The sequence below is a fragment of the Trichechus manatus genome, unplaced genomic scaffold, assembly GCF_000243295.1.
Source record: "Trichechus manatus latirostris isolate Lorelei unplaced genomic scaffold, TriManLat1.0 scaffold00029, whole genome shotgun sequence".
Taxonomy (NCBI): domain Eukaryota; kingdom Metazoa; phylum Chordata; class Mammalia; order Sirenia; family Trichechidae; genus Trichechus; species Trichechus manatus.
Genome location: NW_004443965.1, coordinates 14,437,825 through 14,445,859, shown reverse-complemented (window position 1 = coordinate 14,445,859; position 8,035 = coordinate 14,437,825). Strand labels below are relative to the sequence as shown.

Here is an 8,035-nt window from a genome sequence, read left to right as displayed (position 1 = left end):
ATGTCTGCGCTGAACCCTCTCTCTGTCCTGGGTTGAGCCCTTATTTCAATTTCCTCTGCTCTCAGAAGTGAAACAGTACATTGTGTTCTGGAGGTGCACAGCACACATACTTCATAGTGCTGCCAAGTTTGCAGCTGACCAACTTGCCTACTTTAAAGGGCCGGAATGCTCCTTAGAAGCGAAGATGGTGAGACTTTGTCTCACATACTTTGGACATGTTATCAGAAGGGACCAGTCCCTGGAGAAGGACATCATGCTTGGTAAAGTAGAAGGTCAGTGAAAGAGAGGAAGACCCTCATTGAGATGGATTGACACAGTGACTGCAAAAATGGGCTCAAGTATAACAATGATTGTGAGGATGGCTCAGGACCAGACAGTGTTTCGTTCTGTTGTACTTAGGGTCGCTATAAGTCAGAGCCAACTCAATGGCACCTAAGAACAACAGAAAGTTCAAATTTTTACAATTTACAACCCTTTATTTCCACCACCCCACTTCCCCACCCCTGAAAGAGAGTGTGCCAAAAGTACTGATAAATCAAGAGTCCTTTGGTTTTGTTGCAACAACAGGCATTTCTTTTCCTTCCATTCACCCTCAGCCTTGAGACTCCCTCCTGAATAGATGGAAAATATCGATAGATGTGTTGTGCAAAGACACTAGGTAGCGTCCACCTCTGTAGTCTATATTCAAAAGAAATATGCTAACAAAATATTATGTTCTTCAATTTCAGGAACTCTGTACTTCTAAAGTAATTCTCTTCCAAAGACCCATCTAGGCAAATCTGCCTTTTTCCAAATTAGGAGGACAGAGTTGCTTCCTTGGTTTTTCATTGAGGTCGGGTCAGGGAGGTCTGTTTTATTGAGATACTTCGAACACTCCTTATTGAGATTTAAATCTTCTAAGCTTTTTTAAAATAGATTCTAGTCCAAGTATGGAGCCCTGGTGGAGCAGTGGTTAAGGGCTCAGCTGCTAACCAAAAGGGCAGCAGTTCAAATCCCCCAGCCACTCCTTGGAAACCCTATGGGGCAGTTCTACTCTGTCCTATAGGGTTGCTACGGGTCAGAATCTACTCAACAGCACACAACAACAACAAAAAGCATCCACAAAATAACATTATTGTCTTAGTATTAATAATTACTGTTACTATTACTACTTGACAGCTTGGCCCACCTCTATCAAAACTTCTTTTTCTTATTTTTTGGTTTCAGACTCCTTCACATGACGATTTTATGATACCATTTCAAGCAGAGAGAACAGAAAGGTGATTTTGTCTGTATTCTGGCATGGTTGTTGTTAGTTGCCATGGAATCAGTTCTGACTCATGGCCACCCCATGTGTGCAGAGTAAAACTCCTCCATAGGGTTTTCAAGTCTGTGACCTTTCAGAAGCAGATCATCAGGCTTGTCTTCCAAGGTGCCTCTGGATGGGTTGAAGCCACCAACTTTTCAGCTAGTAGTCGAGAGCTTAACCCTTTTTGACACCCAGGGACTACATATTCTGACATAGTGGCTAGAATTATGGTTCTTGGTTATGGATGGTTTAAAAAAGCTTTTTTTCTGCTTCAGAATTTGTTGGTCATACCACATCTGAAATAGTTCCTTGCTCTGGAGATGTTTCTTGCCCTGGGAAGAACCTGCAGAGGCTCCAGACATTGATCTACCTTGGCAGGACTCGTGCTGGCCTTGGGACCATTGCCTTAGCTGCTGGTCCAGCTCAGCTGGGTCCAACATGCTGTTCAGGTCCTGGATAGTGGGAGGGGACTGGCAGAGCACAAGGTGCTTGTGGAGCTTCCGTCATGGTGAGCCTGAGCAGAGAGTGCAGTGGCATCTCATTCAGAACCTTCTCCCTGGTATTAAAGATGGGTTCCAGACACTCAAGAAAGTCCCACAAGGAGCAGGGAATAAGTGGTAGCCAGAAAAAAAATAAAGGGAGCTCACCAGCCCCACCCACAGATCCAGGACATAGAGGGTGAGCCCTTGGCTGGAGCAGTGCATCAGGCATCCAGTTCCTCCCCATATCCCTGCAGAGGACACACAGGCTTGGAAGAGACCATGAGAGAAGCAGCTGTGAAGCTTAAAGCTCAGTAACTTTACTGAAAGTCCTTCTCTGCACTCCGTGCTCTTATCATACAGTAGACATTGTGGAACAAAAACAGAACTGAATTTCCTGGCCAAAGTGGCCCCAACTTAAAAAAAAAAAAAAAAAAGCCAGGTGCCATCAAGTCAGTCCCAACTCATGGCAACCCCATTGGTGTCAGAGTAGAAAAGTGCTCCATAGGGATTTTAACGGCTGATTTTTTGGAAGTAGATTGCCAGGCCTTTCTTTCAAGGCACACCTGGCTGGACTTGAACCGCCAGTCTTTCAGTTTAGCACCCAGTTGTGTTAACCCTTCGCACCACCCGGGGACTCCAGCCCCAACTTAGTATTCTTGAAATTGTAAGCTTCCTGAGGCAGGGATTTTTGTCTATTTGTTTCATGGCTATATCGTCATTTAGAACAGTCTAGCAAATTGTTGGTGCTCAATAAATACTTGCTACAAGAATGAGAAGTCTCCTTCTCTGAATGTTTTTTCATGTGTGGGGAAGGCTGAAATTAGTTTCCAACGCCTTTTATTTTGCTGGGTTAAAACAAGCAAGCCAGCTGGAAGTTGCTGGATATTGCTCACTTTTAAGGTCTTCACCCACCCTAGAGATACATGTTCTTACATCATCTAAGTCCCTCCCCCACACTTTGGGGGGACTTTAAAGCATAGTTTAAGCATCATGTCATTTTCTTTTCACTTTGAATACATGTTCTACTGCTGCCCAGATAGTCAAATGTCAGGCCTTTTAGCCTGGGATTCTTCTAATTACGCTATAACGTCTGGAAATTTTCAGAAAAAAAACAAAAGTGCTGTTTATGCTCTGTATTAGCTTACTAGGGCTGCTGTAAAATGTGCCACACACTGCGTGGCTTAAAATGACAGAAAAGTATCATCTCACACTTCTGGAGGCTAGAAGTCCAAATTCAGTGCGTTGGTTCCCTCTGAAGCCCTAAGGGAAGACCCCTCCTTGTCTCTCCCAGCTTCTAGGAGCTCCAGGCATTCTTTGGTTTGTGGCAGCATAACTCCAATCTTTGCCTCCATCTTTACATGGCCGTCTTCCCTCTGTGTCTCTCTGTGCCTCTTCTGTTTTTATAAGGACACCACTCATATTGGATTAGGACCCACCCCACTCCAGTATGACTTCATCTTATAATAGATCCTGTTTCCAAACAAATTCACATTCACAGGTACAGGGGTTAGGAATTCAATGTATCTTTTAGGGACACCATTCCGTCTGTAACACTGTCTTTTTAAACATTCTGTCTGAGACATTCGGAGAAGATTTCTTGAAAATATGAAGGTTTCTTCTTGTTTCCTGAAGATTCTGAGATGCTCCCTTTGACCAATGGGGAGAAAATAATGCAGTCGGAGTGCTCAGGGGTAGGTTATTATGGGCCTTTTCATTTCTGAGCCCACAAGTCACATTTTGGCCATCTTGCCACACAGTAAGGATAGAAAAAAGACGTGAAACTCACAGATTACATAGAATTTTTGGCCTGAGAATGACACAATTTATTCTACCTCTCTTCTTTGCTAGTAAGGAAACTGAGGCTTAGAAAGACTAAAATGCCCAAAGTTATAATCATGAGTACAATTGATCAGAAGTTCTGTAGAGACAGTAAAATGAAGCTATTCCTCAAAATAAGTTTTCTTATCTCTCACTTTCAGTTCCCCATCAGCTCTTCTCTCTAACCATGATTAACCATGTCTGAGTCAGCAATGTTTGAAAACTCCATATTTTATAAAGCATACTGGAAAACCAACAGAATCACAAATGTTGTTTTTAAGGAGTTGACATTGGCATGGGGCTGAGTACTTAGTGGGCATTTGAAGAACAATTACTGCAATAAATTAGGTACATTCTAGCTTCATCTCTAATTGCCTGTACAATACAGCAAAATGCAACACTTACTAGTCATTCACTAATTTATTCAACAAACATTTATTAGGCCACTGCTCCAAGTCAGGCACTTTGCTCAGATCGGGCCTATGTTAATAATTAAGACATAGGCCTGCCTGCCAGGATATCCCAATCCAATGGAGAATGTGGATACATAATGTATTAGTTTTGTATTGCTATGTAACAAATTACCACAAATTTAGCAGCTGAAAATAACACCCAATTATTAGCTCACATTTCGGTAGGTCAGAAGTCTGGGCACAGCATAGGGTCGCTATGAGTTGAAATCGACTCCACGGCAATGGGTTTGGTTTGGTTTTTTGGTACTGAACACTGAATAAACTAAATCAAGCAAATGAGTCTGTTAAAAACTTCCTTTAAAGTATCCCTCAGTGTATTTCCATTGAGGAGTACTTTTAATGTTCTTCCCTGGGGTGAATTTTGCCTAATTCATCATGCCTGCCAGCTCCTTCACATATGTTGTTTTCAGGGCTGATTCTCCTGCGGAAAATTTAATTCTGCTTTCTGAATCCTCCACTCACAAAAATATGTAGGCAAATGTAACCTACAGGCAAGACATACCTACGTAATCTAGGACCTTTGCACCAGGCGAAGGCTTGGCGCTTAAATGGCTAGACAAGTAACGGTTCAAGGTCAAAGGCACATGACTAACTTTGTTCAGTTTCCTTTCCACTAAAAGAAGTTGACCATCAGCTAATTTTTAGTTATATTTCTAATATAACTTTAACTACATTTCAAAATTTTTAAATTTGCAATAATAAACATTCAGCTCTCTAGTGGTAGAGTCTGGACACAACGCACAGAAATGGCACCCCACAAGAGGAAGGAAAAGAAGAAAGAGCAGTTCATAAGCCTTGGACCTCAGATGGCTGAAGGAGAGAGTGTATTTGGTGTCTGCCACATTTTTGCATCCTTCAATGACACTTTTGTCCATGCCACTAACCTCTTTGACAAGGAAACCATCTGCCACGTGATTGGTGGGATAAAAGTGAAGGCTGACTGAGATGAATCCTCACTATATGCCACAATGCTGGCTGCCCAGAATGTGGCCCAGAAGCTCAAGGAGCTGGGCATCACTGACTTACATGTCAAACTCTACGCCACAGGTAGAAATAGGACCAAGAACCCTGGGCCTGGGGCCCAGTCTGCCCCCAGAGCCCTTGCTCATTCAGGAATGAAGATCAAGCAGATTGAGAATGTCACCCCCATCCTCTCCAACAGCACTCGCAGAAAGGGGGGTTGCTGTGGTCGCAGCTGTGAATAGGACTCTTCATTATTATTGTTTACTATTAATAAAGTGCCCACGTGTAATAACAAACATTCAATATAAACAATATAAACATTCCAGTAAAAATTTGAAAACAAAATAGAAGTGTAAGAAGAAATATGTGCCCTCATTAGACAGAGGAGACTAGAATTTATAGCGTTTAGAAAGATAATGGTTGTGCTTACATCTACGAGGTTAATTTATGGTTGTCTATTTTCTTTTCTCTTATAAATACTGGGAGCACTGGTGGAGCAGTGGTTAAGAGCTTGGCTGCTAACCAAAAGGTTGATCATTTGAATCCACCAGCCACTCCTTGGAAACTCTATAGGGCAGTTCTACTCTGTCCTATAGGGTCACTATGAGTCAGAATCAACTGTATGGCATTGGGTTTGGTGTTTTTGGTCTTATAAATACTGTAAAAGTCAAAATACATGTGTATAAAATACTTGAAGAAATAATATTCCCCCCATCTCAATCAAATTTCTACCCTCTCCCATCTTTGTCCTTGGCATCATTGTCGTCATCAAAGAATCATCTGCCATTTTGTGTTTTGTTGTTAAATCTGTTTTTGTAGCAGATGTCTGTTCCTATTTGCAGCAAGCAGACTTTGTTTCCTTAGAGTCAAAACACCCACCTATGTGGCCTGGGACAACTCACTTTACCTCATCAACACCTCTGTGATAGATGAAGAATCTTTAATATTTTAACATTGGAAAGACTATGCCCACTCCCTTTTTTATATTACTCAAAATGAAAACAACACTGGGCCATAATGTAAAGACCAGGACTTCCAATAAATTTCTGATTCTCCCAAAAATGACCACTTCCTTGCTTTGGAGGAAATACTAAATACGAAATTCTTTCAATGCATGGTGTGTGCATCTGGCTATCAGACAATCCAACTCCACTAGGGCTAGGTACATTTCACACTCCCTCTGACTCTGAAAGTCTATCATTCGATATAATTTAGAGAGAGGAAGCAGAGGTGGAGAGACTAATAAACATAAATGGTATCAAATAAAGCTAAACAAGAAGAAATCATTTTGAGGAGTGGGAAGCAATGAATAAGACTACTTTAAAAGTCAATGAGCACTCTACTCCTTAGGCGTAGACTGTGCATAGTGATTTCTTTCCAAAGAGCACTGTACGTTTAAAAAAAAAGAAGAGTAACTTTACAGTAAAGAAACATGACAAACACTACCTCAACCAGTCATCAAGGTCAACATCAACAGTAATAAATCTTGCTGACAGTATGCATCCTTCACGTGATGTGATAAAAATAGCACTTTACCTCTGTGGCTGTCCTCGCAATAATCCTAGTCTAATCATGAGAAAAAACATCAGACAAATCCCAATAGAAGGGTATCCTACAAAATCCCTGACCAGTACTCCTCAAAACTATCAAGGTCATCAAAACCAACAAAAATCTGAGAAACTCTCATGGCCAAGTGGAGCCTAAGGAGACATGGCGATTAAACGTAATTTAGTTTCCTGGATGAGATCCTGAAACAGAAAAAGGATATTATACACACACACACACACAAAAGGAAATCTGAATAAACTATAGACTTTAGTTAGTAATAATATATCAATAATGGTTTATTAATTATAACAAACGTACATTTCTAATGGAAGATGTTAATAATAGAGGAATCTGTGTATGGGGTATAGGGGAACTCTCTAGTTTTTTCTAATTTTTAAATCTTAAACTGCTCTGAAAAATAAAGTTTATTTAAAAAATAAAAAATTAACGAGTAATTATTTAAGTAATAAGAACAATGACCTTATAGCATTAAAATTTTTTATACCAGTTCACCAAGTCCAGGCTGGGGAGGGGAGGGTTTCTTGTTTTTTTAAGTATTGGGAAAGGGGCGCTTACTCAATTCTGCCTAGTGACTCTATCTTATCTGAACTTTCCTAGAATTCTCTGCAATGAAAAGAGTGCACGTTGTAGGGTATCTAAATTATTAACTTACTCTGTACTCCGAAGTCCAGCTCACCTGTTCTGGGCCTCAGTCACCTGGAACTTCCAATTTGAAATTTACCAGACATAGACTATATTTCCCAATAGAAAGAGTAGAAGTTATTTTATACTCACACCAAGATTGAATTTCTGGCTGTACCATTTCTAAGTTGTGTAATAATGTTGCAAAAATTACTCAGCCTTTCTGAAACTCTATTTTTTCCTTTGTTACAAAGAAAAACCCGCAAACATTAACAGTAACAATCACAACAATGTCTTACAGGGTTGTGGTGAGCGAGAAAATGAAACCACAGTACCTGGCAGATAAAAATTCTTAGTAAATGACAGTTCATAATAATAATCAGGGCTATCGATCCAAATCGAGAGGAGATCATTTCCTTTGGTTTTAACGAAATATATTTATAGGTCTTTCCTTCAAATCCTCCTTCCCACTTTAATAGGTCACACTGCATCAAGCATCTAGAAAGCTCTCTGCCAACAACAGCCTAGTTTGTTATCTAACCGAGTTTTGGTCATTAAGCTAAGTCAAGGTCTTTGTTACTGATTTCATCACTACTGGCCATGAAGAGAAAGACTAAGCCACAGGGTACATCTCTGCCTGCCAATGCCCTGTATTCTGAAAACAAAAACTCAATTAAAAAAACATGACAGTTAGTGTCAGACAGTGAGTCTAGGCTTGGTAGCGGGTGCGGAGGGGCTCCTTTTTCTCCTTGTTCCAAAGCACCTGTCACAGAAACGGAGGATGGTCCAGGCTGGGGCTTCCTCCTCTCACCCCCGCCCTG

The 8,035-nt window shown here is 40.9% G+C and overlaps 1 pseudogene; it reads left to right on the top strand.

Moving 5' to 3' along the window:
• Window positions 1-4,795: 4,795 nt before the first annotated feature.
• LOC101341901 (40S ribosomal protein S14 pseudogene) lies at window positions 4,796-5,266 on the top strand (annotated as a pseudogene).
• Window positions 5,267-8,035: the final 2,769 nt, after the last annotated feature.